This window comes from Misgurnus anguillicaudatus, unplaced genomic scaffold, assembly GCF_027580225.2.
Source record: "Misgurnus anguillicaudatus unplaced genomic scaffold, ASM2758022v2 HiC_scaffold_33, whole genome shotgun sequence".
Taxonomy (NCBI): domain Eukaryota; kingdom Metazoa; phylum Chordata; class Actinopteri; order Cypriniformes; family Cobitidae; genus Misgurnus; species Misgurnus anguillicaudatus.
In genome coordinates, this window is record NW_027395283.1 from 8,321,930 (window position 1) to 8,334,580 (window position 12,651).

Here is a 12,651-nt window from a genome sequence, read left to right on the forward strand (position 1 = left end):
GATAGTCTGTAATCCACAAGACTGTGATACCTTCCATTATTCTGGACAAAGATTTCTAACTGTCAATATAAAGCAATTAATAAAATCTACTTTTCATAACCTTATGTAGCCTCTTTATTCACATAATAGACATGTACTGTATACATGTACAATATGCTTCTACAACTAGTCAGTGGTGGAAATTAAGTGCAACAATTAAAGTGAGCGGGGCACAAACAAACATGGGATTGATTGTAACACAGTTACATATTTTTATACAGGGCCAGACAATCTGTGCTTCTGGTCTTTTTCTAACAGAACATGAATTTGTTTAATATATTGAACAAAGAGTGTTTTGGAGGCATGGAAGTAAGTGTTTTATGGTTTTTCAATTTCTGAGTTGGGTGTGTAAGTCACCAAATCCAACCTTATATTATTTGAATCACTAAAACATTTTAGCAACTCCTAGTAACTGATAGCTGGGATTGAAAACATTTTTACACAGCGGGGTTAGTTGTAACAAAGTCAGGTATACAATGATAATTAAATGAAAACAATGTAAATACTATTAATCAAAGTGATAACTGTTAATACAATATCAGGGGAAATAACTCACAATTATAATTTTTTGTCTTAATTGTGCAGCCCTTTTAAAAAATCTATTTGCATTGATGCATAATACAATTATGGTTAGATGAAGGATCATGGATGGATAGATATCCACACATTCATCTATTATAGGCATATATATAAACAACATCCACCTTTAGTATATAGACAGAATTGTATTTTATTATTTGTTTAAACTATTTTTAGCAGGTGTTACATCAAACCCTCTGTTTGATAAAATAAACACCACCTATGGGGTAACAAGAGATGTGTGTGTTAAATGTGCAAAGAAATGATTAATCTAACTTTTAATATCTTTTAAATGATAAAGCCAAAAGTGCTTGGATGTCCCCAACTCTCAACCACTGTATTACATTAGAGATTTTAGGTATTTCTTCTCATCCGACTTTCTATTAATATTCCACTGCCATTAAGATTGGGAAAAACTTCACATGCGAAAGCTTATAAAATATTGATATAAACAAAATGCCTCGGAAGAAACTATTTGATTGGGAGAAATAAAGGAATTGACTAATTTGCTGATAATTTAAGTCATCTGCATGCAAAGTCATGTTCAAACATTTATTTTTTTTATAAATAAATATTTATAAAAAAAATTTCAACTGTTCACAGCTTTTATCAAGGTATATATTTTTGGGTTGTGTGTTTGGGTTGAACTGTAGTGTGCTGTATAAAAATTTCATCCTGAAAATCATTATGATATGGACTCATTATTTTCAAAATTAGAATTAAATTTGCTTTCTGTGTTATTTATTAAATGTATCTTTGTCACATGATGTTACAACAATTCCTATGTTAATGACATTATCAGCAAAAGTTAACACAATCAAGATATGAATTTGGAAAATGTGGGAAATAAAAATATTGTTCAGATAAAAATGTTACTCAGCACAGATTGTTATCCATGATGAAGAGGGTAGATCTGTGTAGGTTTTACTATCCTCCCTCTCCCAGGGGCCCAGTAACAGCCCATGGAAATGTAAAAATAATGCAAATTTCAAATGGCTGTAAAGCAAAGTCTGATTAGTTTATTAAAGAGAAAAGTTGTTAGGACAACTTTTTTTGATATGTTTACTAAATAATGTTGAACAGAGATTCCTGACATGCACGGAAAGCTGTTAAAAAAGCATTTTAAAAAGTAATCACAATAAAATACCAAATTTCATTCTAACTCTTAAATATGCCATAGGGGTTTGTATGATGAACACATTTACATGCCATTTTGTTCATTAAAGATTGTATTTATTTAGTTTCATTACTAAACGTGTTTAAACTACATTGCCCATAAGCCATTGTCATTCTATCGATGGGACGGGGAAACATGGCGCTGTTAATTGTAGTTCATAGAAGGGTGTAGTACACTATAGGGTTAGGGTTGGGATCTCGATAAACGGGTAATCTCTTTTAACATAGCAATACCTAACAACAACTGACAGTATAACTAACGTCATAACCACAGCAAAACAAAGTTTGCAAAACGGATCACTTATTAATTTTGAATTATAGTTAGTCCAATCACAGCGTGTACTGCTAACGCCAATGAAACGTCACACATGTCTATATATGGTAATCACGTGCACGTCCTTCCTGGATGTAATGATCAGCACGGCTGTAAATCACTGTAGGTACGATTATGAATGTGTATATTTATTATACACGCACAAACACACACAACAAAAAGTTTTCTCAGTAATCTAAGCAAATAATTGGTTTCATTGATATAAAATTGAAGGTAAATAATATGATATAATTGTTGCAGATCTATATACTGTATATGAAATAAATAATACAATATTTCAAAATGTTTCACGTTTGTTTAGAAAATAAAATTAAGTTATTGTAGCATGCAGGCTGATATAAAAAAGATGCTTTTTGTATAGCCAAATATAAAATATGTTTGAATATGACTAAATTTTATTATTTTACTCTGAATAAATGTAAGTAAATAACAAATTTTTAATAACAATTATAAATGTTAAAGTTACTCTTATCTAATATTGTAATTGGACATTTCAATCAGGACTACAAATTTAAGGGGGATTTAAATAGCTAAATAGTTTTTGTGGTACTTATTCCTGGCTGGCATATCATAGTTCAAGTAGACTTACCTGTACTAAAACTGCACTCCAAAACTCTTTAAATATAAAGCCTTTGGGAATTTCATTATGACAAACAGCACTAACTCTCTACCTTATGATCTTGCATGGGACACCTCTTGTCTGCTGTGTAGTTCATGACAAATACAGAGTTTTTAAAATACAAAATTCAAAACATAAAAACAAAAAACACTAAAAGAGACTGGGTACTGTGCAAAAACTTTAATAAAGAACAGCAAGCAAAGACAATCAAAAAGAATTGAAAGGTGCTTGATAATAAAAAGGTGTAGGCCGTCATGCTGAAAGCTGGTTGGGATGTGGGACTTGTGTTGGAATTCGCTGGCAGTCTCCCATGTGTCATCCCAGGTTTTGCCACTGTAATATCAAAGTGCAGATAATGTCATAAGAACACATAGTACAAATGTGAGGTACTTGTACTTAACTGGCAGATTTTTCTCCACATTTTCTGGTGTCTGTTGTTAAAGTAGTAGTTACTTTTAATTAAAATATCCATACAGTTCTTTTATATTGAAAGCCATCACTGCTGAAAAAAAAACAGCATAGACAAGCATCATTTCCATGCTGGTCTATGCTGGTGGTCACCAGCAAACCAGCACCAAAACAAAACATATGTGGGTCTTGCTGGGATGCACCTCCAAATGTAGTGATGACTCCAAAAATGTGGTTGATAACTGAATTATTAAGTTGTCATTAGTGAGTTAAGGATATTATCCTATTTGTTAAGGTAACTAAGCTATTTTATATAAGTGGAGTAAGTTAAACAATTACTGCATGTTTTCATGTGTTCCAGATCTGGCAGTTCGGGATAGTGTCTGCATTTTGATCCTATTAATCACTCCTACTATTGTAATGCATTGGGTGGATGTCCTGCTAGGTTAATAAATAACAAAATGTATGATCAGAATAAATTGTAGTCAGCTGAGGCTTGGACCTGAAAAATGTTATTCCTTACGTCACAAGTTAACAAGCGAAGTACATTTTCATGAATGGAAACTGAAATTTAAAGCAACAAACAAAAATCTCTGATATTCCATGACTGACTTTCAATGTCTGTAAAAGACTTATAAAATTCCATAATATTCCAGAAATTCCATGAACCGTGAGAACCCTGAGTGTATCCACTTCAATCACAAATTCCAAGATGTTAAAAGAATATTCTAAATAGATATAAGGTAGATCAATCTCTCATTTATCTACAAAATTCTGGAATAGTCTTTCAAGCATTCCACATTCCACACTAATCTGCATTGCAATGGAATAAACGTAACAAGATAATAAAACATAACTTACCACACAGAGCACGGTCACCAGTGAACTTCCAATTCAGCTTTCCCCTACACACACACACACACACACACACACACACACACACACACACACACACACACACACACACACACACACACACACACACACACACACACACACACACACACAGATTATTTTAACTCTTTAAGCAATTACTGGACATTATCTTTGAAAGGTCAGAATCAGTCACTGAGACAAGCAGCACTCAGCTTAATAAATAATATTTTACCTTATTTATCAATTCCCCAGTTATTTTATCGACAACCTGAAATGATGAAGAGAAAAAGTACATTTTAATAAGACATGAATGCCATGCTTTGTAACAATCACATGAGTCCCTATTTATGTCAAGTGATATACAGTTCTTTCCAGTAGTGTCAAATGAATTTGTGCTTGTTTTTGTCAATCAACCAAAATGTATTGGGTTGGTATTCCCAAAGACCTCTTAGCTTAAGTCAGGAATTTATATTGACCACAGCCCTTGGACAATGGCCTCTAAAACACTGTGAACTGGCTAACAATTACCTGGTTAGGTAAATGAATTCAATATACATGAAGATAGATTTGACTAGGAGCAAATTGTGGAGTAAGATGTAATAGGAAAAAAGTTACCCTTTATTCCAGGGTTCCCAAAATCTTACCCTGGAGGGCCGGAGCACTACAGAGTTTAGGTCCAGCCCTAATAAATTTTACCCACCTGTGATTTTCTAGTGATCATGAAGACCTTGATCAGGTGTGTTTGATCAGGGTTGGAGCTTAACTCTGCAGTGCTCCGGCCCTCCAGGGTTAGATTTGGGGAACCCTTTATGGTATAGTTTGAAAAGGCAAAGACGTGATAGTGAGCATGTCAGAGGAGGTGGGAAAGAAAGTGGAGGAAAATAGTTGTAAAAGTAATAGGAGCAAGAGAGGTTGGAGAGAGTCTAGAGGACAGAGGAACAAGATTTAATGCAAATACAGCCTCAGACTCCTTGTTGAGATTCTCCGGCCGTTCCATGACGATGCTCTCTGGCAGCTCCACGGCGAGGCTCTCCGGCAGGTCCTTTTTATCCCGTTTCCCAGTAAATACAATTGACTTGTATCCGACAGCCTCAAGTTTCCGCACCTGAAATGAAAAAGTAAATGAGCTGTAACCATAAAAGATTCTTTTATAAAACATATGACTTTTGAACTGTAACCTTATTTTCGAAGTTGTTTTTGAACAATTATTGTGTTTATTGTTCACTAGCACTATGAAAGGTTTTACTGGATGGATGTGTGGATAAAGATCATGAGTGCACGTGTGCCACATACATACACAACATATTATGTTTTGTAGAGATTTACTGTGTTTGTATCAGCTTTTATGGCAACCCCTAACTGTAAAAATTATACCGGTCTTCCTGAATTTCATAATAAACATTAAAAAGACAGTCAAAACAGCACACTCGTGTCCCTTGCAATACGATACCATAAAGATGGCGGCACAAACATTTACATCAAAAATAAGGTGGATACAATCAATGGTTAATTCCAGACTCATTCTCCCATTGACATTATAACTTTCTTAATACTTGACAGCGAACACAACTTATTGATACTCTTCAACACAATTTAGCTAAATATGGATTCTTCCATGTATGAAATAAGCCTATGTTTGTAAAAGCCAGACCATATTGGTTAGGGATGCACCGATACCAATACTGGTATCGGCCTCAATACCACATTTTCTAAAGTACTCGTTAAAAGTCCCCCCATACCATGGATCGATACCACGGTCTGAGAAATGTCTATGTTTGAGCAGCGTGTAAGGGGTTAATGCCTCTTGTGTTGTCCAAAGAGGCAGAGTTTACAACAAACTGTAAAACTAGTCCCTTGTTTTTTTTGTTAAAGTACATGACTAAAGCTGTTACCTGTAAATTTAAATCATGTTTTTTATTATTATTATTATTAAGTACTCGGTATCGGTATCAGCAAGTACTAAAATGCAAATACTCGTACTCATATTCCTAAAAAGTGGTATCGGTGCATCCCTAGTGCTAGTCTTATATTATGTGAAAAACATGCGCACTTCATTTGAAATATGAACACTTTCACTTACTGCAATACAGGCAGAATTAATTATACGCCCAGCATTTCTGCTTTTAAGGACAGATTTCCCCCACTGGCTATCCAGTGACCTGACTTTTTTTGGTGGACAAGCTTGCAAAGCAGACATGGAAAGTTTTCCTGCTTACCAGATATGGGCCTTGTCATGACTAAATATGCACAAATACAAACAGATAGACAAAGATGACCAGACAAAACAAATACAAAGGTAAACATACTAAAAGGACCTGATGAGAGAGAAAAAAACTTTTTAGATTAATACATATTACATTTTCACCAGTATTCTTCATCAGTCTGGTAAAACGGGAAGTTTTGCACCCATTTGGTTGGTTTTGGGTTGTAGGCTACTATGTGCAATAAAAAGGGTTTGGGCAGGTGGAATTTTTAAATTATTAGGGAGAGGACAGAAATGGAAAATAATTTTACAGTTGCAATGTAAATTGTAGGCTCCTATGTAATCTCTGAAAGAGCAATTAAATTATTCATAATTTCATATTAAAACATGATTCCCAATTGGTGCTGTTATGAATTAAGTTGTATTGTTTTATTATAGATCATATCTGACCGTTTATTGTATAATTTTGTGTGGATTTTAAATAATTACTGGGCTGGAAAACAAACCAATCTGGCAACACTGTTCTTCGTCTGATTATGTTGACTAAAATTGGCTTAATAGTTGCGAGCTAGTGTAATATAGGTAACATATCACTACTGAAATCTTGCATTTCCCTGAATCTTGCATGATTAGTTACCTTATTTGCGACAGAATGAATTATAGCTATTTTGCTATTAGCCTACTGCATATGTGGTGCAACGAAGTTATTTTTAATGACTTCTATTATTTACCATCCTAAGATTGCTACCGTATACATTATAATGTTCCAAACACAACTTATTGTTACGATTAAAATTTTTTTGCTCTGTAAATGTAAGAATTACCTTCATCTCAACTTCCGAGTTGAAACAGCCATGGACCTTCGTCTCATTCGATGACGTCACAGTTATTACAGGACTTTAAATAAACAAATTAATAATTAAACAACTTATTAATTAATCGAACACAAGTAAAATGTATATTTAGATCTATATTTATTAACATCAACGATCATTTGATAAAAATTATTTAACACCCAGCATGCATCACGTCTAATAAGCAATACATGATCAGAAAACGCTTAAAATACTTAATCTCACGCGCCGTGGAGCGTTGTTAAACTCACCTCTAAAAGGTTGTCTTACATGCAGTTGAACGCTGTTTTAATAAAACTCCTCTCTGAATGTTATTTTACCCACATTTGAGCGTTGTTAAACTCACTGCTGAATGCTATTGATCCTGCAGTTGAGAACTCACCGGAAACAGCTGTTGACTGCGAGGGACTTTTAACATTAAAAACCAGTTGAAAATGACCAGATAAATATTGACTTGCGCTGGCATAGATCGTTAATTGTTGCCGATTCCTATTTATTCTTATATATTGCAGTCTTGATAAGATCTTGTGAATAAATGTTTAGCTTCCCTACTGCAGCCCGACTGGCAGAAAAAATCGTGCTATATGCACGAAAGATCCATCCAATTGAAATACATTAGTTTAAAAAACGTGCTGGAATTACGAAAATAACGAAATAAACGTGTTCCTGCCACGAATAAATAGATTACATTTCGTGACCAAATCACGAAATGCCGTGAGACACTTCTAAAGGTTCTAAACACAAAATTTTACCGTGATTGAACGATTATTACTACGCAAATTTAAGGATTGTTCCCGTCTATATTGATGTCTGTTCTACTTACCAAGTGTAAAATCGCAATGGATCGCGCCTTACAGTGACGTCAGCGGTAGTAATTGTTGGATTTATTAATAAAAAAAATAAAATAAAAATCTATCAATAAACCAACCAACCAACCAATAAATAAATAAACAAACAAACAATTAAATAAATATAATGTAAAATGTTAATTGCATTGCATTGCGTTTGCAATGATTAATCATTGAATAACCAAACATAATCGCAGCACATTAAAAACAGTATGACAATCCCTGCCATAACTAATTTATTGTAGCAAATTCTTTATTTTTATGCTTATTTTATTCCTATTTTTGTTCTCATTTTACCCGTGCTTAACACGTCAAATGTCAACGCCGCAGGCGTTCCTATAGAAGTCATTGGGAAACCCAGGACGTCAAAAAATAACGCTAAAGGGGTACCCTGTGCGTATAGTATTGACGCAAAGGGCTCCTGACCAAGCGTCAATATGTTACGAGTTGGGAGTGAGGATGTGTTGGTTCTAATGTCAACCTTGTAAACTGGTTTTCTAAAGCAACAATTAGTTACAAACAAGTTATACATTTTAAAGTATTTGTGTTGAATGATTATTGTGCTATATGTAGTGATGTCATTAAATGCTTATTGTTTATTTTACTGCCCTAGACGGCGAAACTCAGGACGAGGCAGCACTTTCTGTTCCATGCAGTGGTTGACAGGCACCTGCTTCTGTCAGAGAAAAACGCCTTCAAAAAACTGAGTTTGATCACACATGCATGCACCGAAGGCCAAGCAAATGAATTTAAAGAAAGAATGGAAACAGCAGTGCAACATGATGCTTACTTTTACAGGTGTCGGTTGAAATAAACTCAAATGTCTAGACAAAATGTTTCTCCCAATAGTAATGTCTTTTTTTATAATTTATAGATGCTGTTTAACAGTTGTTAATGATTTTACATGCATCTGAGTGGCTTACAGAGTCTTAAAGGGATAGTTCACACAAAAATGACAGACGCAGTGAGAAGGCATGATATATAAAGATAAATTATCAGCACAACGCTATAAAGTGTTGGCATGAATAACCCTGCAGATGCATATGAATCTGAACACAATAAGAGGGGAAGCCCAGCAGTCAGAGAATAGTCTCCATAGAGGTGGGAAATAGTTTTAAAGGAAAAGTACAGCTGTGAACCAACTTCTGCATCTTTCAAACCTGAAAATGACTTTTACAATTTAAATGGAGCACAGTCTTTGGATGACATTGAGTGTCTGTTGGTATAACTCCTGGACATTCAATGGTGATATCAAAGGCTTTTGGTCTGACAAAGGACAATAGATCTCTGGCACCACGACCACACCATCATCCTCTGTGACAATGGCAACAATTTCCTCTTGAAAAAGTTGCTCCACCATCTGAAAAAGAAACAATGTGTTATAATGCTAACCAAATTTAGTTTGATAAATTTCTAAGGACACATAATTACATAATGCCAAAGTAACTATATGCAAGTACATGAATGTCAAGAATAAAATCCTGATATTTACTTTATGTCATTCCAATCTCATGTAACATAGGCCCTATTTACACATGGCATTGGATGAGTCTTGAGACCACATTTGCTTTAAGGGGAAGGGGACAGCACACTACTTACTATGATAATGAGTAATGACTTTGCAAAAAAGTGTCGGGAGAAGGATGTATTACAGTGTTTTTGTTGTTGTTTATAGTTTAATGTCATGCCATCTACCCAGCTAGAATTATGAATAAAAATAAAAGATGAAAAATAAAACATTTATTCTTTATAAATATTCTAAAATTAAATCTGGTCTTACAAAATAGGTGCAGATCACCTGCCGAATCAAGCACTGTCTCTTCTTCCATTGCAGTTCTTCATAGTACAAGAGACAGCTGACCAAACATCACACCATAGAGGCTCAATTCTAAAAAAAAAAGAGAGAAGTATGGTCAAATCGTAGCTTATTTAAAAAATGTTTGTCCATAGTAAATCATCATGTGAAGTATTATGGAAACCAAATTAGTGGCATTTCAACATTAAGGGCAGGTAGGCTGAATACCACCAGATGTGGTGCAAATATGCACCTAAATAAGACAATTCTGTCGTCATTTACTCACCATCAAGTCGTTCCAAACCCTTAAGACTTTTGTTCATCTTCTGAACACAAGTAAAGATCTTTATCTTTTCAAAGAGAGCTTTCTGTCCCACCAGTAACAGCAAACATGACTACCACTTTCAAGGCTTCATTTTAACCTTATGTAGCACGGTGGTTTTGTAAACGTGCATTAAAGATTAATTGATTTGAATTAAAATTGATTTAAACTTAACATACGCTGCAAAATATGTTCTCACACTTGTTCTTGTAGGAATAGCTAACATGAATTCTATGCTGAACTTGTTACATTTCAAATGTTATAAAAACATCAACTAAAAACACCTACAAAATATACCAAAGCCCCTTTAAAGTGGTATTTTATATACAGAGAACTACATGAACTGGTTCAGTGCCTACCTGGAGAAATGACACTCTTTGGTCCTGATAAGTAATATAAAATGAAAAGCGGAATTAGGCTAAAATCTTACATTTGTTTTTGTATGGACAATAACAAAGATAGAATTGTTTTCCTAACCACAATTAAATAAAGATCATTATCTTTGCGTTTCACATATCCATTGTAAGCCTAACATATGTGCCAAAGTAGACTATGGAACAAATGGCCTGTTACGTAACGATCTTTGCTCTGCTTTGAGAAACGCAATTCCATTCATATACAGTTTAACACAACTGTTGCAGTCTTCACATTAATAAAACTTAGTAGTGGGGTTATTCTATTTATTTTGATAGTTATTACAAACTTACCTCAGGCTGCGAGGAGGATGGTGTTATTGCTCCGGACCGTGAGCCTCCCGATTACTCATCTTGAACTATTGTTATTCTTCTGCTGATGTGTAAAATATCCGTGTTTTATTCATAATGTTCTTTAATATATTCTTATTACCGTTTGTTTAGACAACTTGCAGCTCCGTTGAAAAACAGCGTCCGATCGTCGTCTTCTTCTTGTTATTTTTAACAGCGGTTGGCATCCAGCTTATTGGTGCACTACCGCCACCTTCTGTTCCGGGGTTCCGGTTCAATGAGCTGTCAATCAAAATCTCAAAAGCCAATAAGAGCGAACTGCTGTTAAGCCCGCCCCTCACGAGAGGTTTGTGTCAAAATGGGGAACGTAAATTTGCGAAGCGCAAACGAAAACTTGGAAAGCAAAAACGAAAACACTTGCAGCACATTCAAAACTATGTTTAGTGAAAGTGAAACTTAGAAAACCATAAACAAAGAATGCAGTATATTTAAAGATGATGTTAATTTCTTTGCTAGTTAGTTGATTGTTTTTATTTTCAGAGTGTTTTTTTCTTTTATCAATGTATATTTTTGTTTGTTTTTGCAAAAGTTGCGTTCATTTAATTTGACACAAATATAATTCCATAGCTCTCCAGGCAGAGAGTGCACACAGAGATGCTGCGGAGCGGGTGGGAAAACACGAGGTGGATTAGCGGAATCAGTGGATCTTTAGCGATTTGGGATTGGGAATGTTTTTTTATTACTCCGCCCGGGCATTATTATTTTTGTAATAACGCAGGTTAAAATACGGGAGATTTACGGGAAAATACTAATACGGGAGGACGGCGGGAAAGAAGGGTAAAATACGGGACTTTCCCGGCCAAAACGGGATACTTGACAGGTATGGTTAATACTCGTTGGAATTCTTTAGCCTATTTAAAAAATGTCTTGATTGGAATAAAATTGGGATGACACCACATGCATCACAAATAAAGTGTAAGAAGTTTCATATACAATTTTTCTTTAAGTTTACCCAGTTAAGTCACTTATGGTACAGCGTTTTAAAGTGAATATAGAAGATATTTGTGTCTTTTGTAAAATTTCCCCATATCATTTATTTTGGGATTGTCAAACCTTTTTATTTTGGAAAGAGCGTATTTACTCACAAAGAAAAGTTATGAAGCCTGTTAGCTTTGAAGAAATTGATATTATGCTAAAATGTTTTTCGTTTGATGGTGATAATAATATTCTGTTTATGCTTGATTTGATTATAATTGCCCGTTATTATATTCACAAAGTCAAATGGAATGAAAAAATGCCAATATTTGAAGAATTTAAAATAGAAATTAAAATATATTTAGAGACAATATCAAAAAGCTAAAAATTGAAAGGAAGAAAGACTATTCGGTTGTTTAAAAAATATATTTTTTTTCATGTTAATTGCTTTCCTTTTTATTTGTATTTTTCTCTTCCTCTCTTGTTTTTTATTTTGTTTTCATATTACCCCTGAAATATAGCCTATGGTTATATGTACTCCTGTTTGTACACTATATTGTGTTCTTGTTAATATTCAATAAAAAGTCTTGTCGGTGACGTCATAGGTTTAAAGTGAAAGTAAAAAGTTTCGCGTTTAACTTTTCCATTCTCCATCTTATAGGGATGGGCTGAGTTGATTCCTCACCACACCGATCATCTAACGGATTACCAGTTATTGTCGCTTGCGTAGTTGATGTTAAAGTTGGAGGATTTATGAGAATGTGAATTCAGTCAGATTGTAAGTTCAGTTGTCACGAGACGCTTTTCACTTATTCCTTTTCAGTTGCTAGATTTATTATTTAATTGACAGTTTTCATAAATGTATAACACATCTTAATATTAGCGTTGTTTATTGAATGTTTTGCGCTGTTTGTGACTC

At 34.3% G+C, this 12,651-nt stretch overlaps 1 protein-coding gene and 1 long non-coding RNA gene across 12 annotated transcripts in view; one reads left to right on the top strand and one right to left on the bottom strand.

Moving 5' to 3' along the window:
• Positions 1–2,912: 2,912 nt before the first annotated feature.
• LOC129444342 (uncharacterized) lies at positions 2,913–11,369 on the bottom strand. 11 transcript variants are annotated; one of them, XR_012368660.1, is made up of 8 exons: positions 10,761–11,369; positions 9,717–9,824; positions 7,912–9,296; positions 7,059–7,131; positions 4,990–5,136; positions 4,264–4,299; positions 4,017–4,060; positions 2,913–3,080 (listed from the first exon to the last, which is right to left on the bottom strand). It is a non-coding gene; the product is annotated as an uncharacterized lncRNA (long non-coding RNA). The 11 variants fall into 11 exon arrangements; XR_012368661.1 differs by lacking the exon at positions 10,761–11,369 and adding an exon at positions 10,413–10,686 and having other exon boundaries at positions 9,735–9,824; XR_012368658.1 differs by lacking the exon at positions 10,761–11,369 and adding an exon at positions 10,413–10,685.
• A 996-nt stretch (positions 11,370–12,365) lies between these two features.
• The window catches only part of LOC129439017 (protein NLRC3), a 93,510-nt gene continuing 93,224 nt past the window's right edge, over positions 12,366–12,651 (top strand). The window contains exon 1 of the mRNA XM_073865815.1: positions 12,366–12,510. The gene's annotated coding sequence lies outside the window, so the exon portion shown is untranslated. The remainder of the gene's footprint in view (positions 12,511–12,651) is intronic.